Raw genomic sequence first — 2397 nt, forward strand, 5'->3', positions numbered from 1 at the left:
GAAATCACTACATCCAGAGAAGTAGATCATTAGTGTGTAGCAAAGGTCCACACAAAGATTGAGAAGCATAGGCATCTGTCATTATTATATGAGAGACAATTGCCAAAGTAGATCTGCAGGGTTATGCTTTTTTATAGTCAAAATGTAGTTGAAGATGTCTATGAATCCTCATGCAGGAAGAGGATTTAATGTAATGCTCAGTATTCAAGGCAAGGTATTAGTCCAGAAATACCATTTCTACTGAAATGATGTCTGCATACCTGGAGAGGACTCTATGAGAGTCACTATTGTTATTATGAAAGCCGCAGATCAAGGAGTCAATCAAGAAATAGGTCAAAGACACCCTCTGCAAGTACGGATGGAACTAAAAGTGAAAAGCCTGTTGGAAAAAGGGAAGTACAAAATTCACCATTTGGACAAAGCAGTCAAGTACAGCACAATTGTAGAGAAAGGAAATGACCACAAGAAAACTTTATCAAAATTCAGTGACTGCTACAAAAATTAAGATAGCCTTTCAGACAATCAAGCAAGTAGCAAGGCAAAAAGTAAGAAAATGGAAAAAGAGGTTAGGAGTCCAAGTGTGGAGATGGTCTTTGAAGAAAATAAATATGATATGAAGCATCTGTTCTGGTTTTGGCAGGGATAGAGTTAATTTTTCTTCTTAGTAGCTAGAATAGTGCTATGATTTGGATTCAGTATGGGATTTGGTATGAGAAGAGTGCTAATAATACCCTGATGTTTATGCTTGTTGCTAAGAGATAAAGGACTCTCCAACTCCTTATATCCTGTCCATGCACAGGTGTACAAGAAGCTGGAAAGGGGCAGAGTCAGAGCACCAGACCCAAATTAAACAATGGAATATTCCATATCATGTAACATCATGCTCAGTATATAAAGGAGGGGAGGCAGGGAAGGAGGACATTGTCTTTCTCTTCTGGGATTGCAGTTGATGGATCTTGTTTTTTTCAGGATCACTAGCTGGGAATGGGCTGGGTATCAGTCGGCAGGTGGTGAGCAATCGCAGTGCGCATTACCCGTTTGTACTTTCTATTATTGTTATTGTTTTACTTTATTACAATTACCAAACTGTTTGGTTTTATTGCTTTTTTTAAATCTCAATATCCAAATCTCCTTTTATCCCTCCATTTCTTTCCCTCACTCCCCAGATGGGAGATAGAGAGATTCCTGGGAGTCAGCGAATGACTGCATGGTGTTTGGCTGACAGCTGAGTTCAAAGCATCATAAACAGAAGGGAAAAGCATAAGAATAAACACCAGAAAGACCACACAAGTAACTCGGCACATTCTTTTCCAACTGTGATTACAATTGATAGTGATAGTGACATGGAGCTAGAAAGTATTGAATTTGACAGCAACGTTACTTAGACAGGCACAACTCAGATAAATGAGAAGGAAAATGACTCTCCATCTTTTTTTCTAGGAATGACAGGATGTGAAGATATTTAGAGACTAGGCAAGAAAACTCGAGTAGTCACTAAAAATTATAGTTTACTTCCTCAAGAAGGTCTTGATGGTGATACGTGAAATGCTGGAGTTGAGCTTTGAGAAAAAGCAACTGATTAGTCTTTTTATAGTGGGTAGCAGTACTAACATGCCTCACACAGAAACTGTAACTAGCCATGTTCGAGGCATACAGTGAACATCCTCCAGTCATATGTGTTCCCTCAGAACTTCCTTTCTAGAGTATCCAGAGGAACCACCATTGATACTAAGACTGCCAAAAGATAGTATGTTTTACACTGAATAATTCCTAAAAGTGGAGAAGATATATTATTGCTATCACATAACTTCAAAAAACTTTCCCAGAAGAGGTTTTGAAAGTTACAATTTCATAAAGCAAATTCTATATTCTCAGAAATTGTAAAATATATCCACAGTATATTTCAGAATTCTGTTTAAAAACAAACAAACAAAAACCCCATATAAATGGGTCTCTTGCTTTCTTTGAGACATGATTCTCTTCTCCCTTTACTTGTACTTGGGACAACCTTACTCAGAACCAAAACTCACTCTTCTCCCTAAATGTGCAGAACATGGTGGGCTGTGGAAGTGACCCTCATTCTTGAGCCTGCTTGCAACTACACAGTTGTGATCCCCAGCAGCACTTCCCTTTGGTTTACCTGGGGACAGATTTGAAAGTTAATTTTTCATTGGTTTTAATAGGGGACTCAGGGCAATAGTTTGGAGCTTTATTCCCATTAATACATTTTACATCCCATTACTATTCTGGGTGAGAGCACAGACACTTGAGTACAAGGAGGAGGGATCACACACACTCAATGTCCAGATGGGAGGGAAGCTCAAAGGGGGAACAGGAAACTCATCATTTTCCTGCAGTTGTCATCCAGGGGGGATAACTACTCTGATACAAACTGCT

General features: G+C 38.9%; 1 pseudogene; it reads left to right on the top strand.

Moving 5' to 3' along the window:
* Positions 1 to 261: 261 nt before the first annotated feature.
* LOC113490366 lies at positions 262 to 1767 on the top strand (annotated as a pseudogene).
* Positions 1768 to 2397: the final 630 nt, after the last annotated feature.

This window comes from Athene cunicularia, assembly GCF_003259725.1.
Source record: "Athene cunicularia isolate RWA chromosome Z unlocalized genomic scaffold, athCun1 chrZ_part4, whole genome shotgun sequence".
NCBI lineage: Eukaryota > Metazoa > Chordata > Aves > Strigiformes > Strigidae > Athene > Athene cunicularia.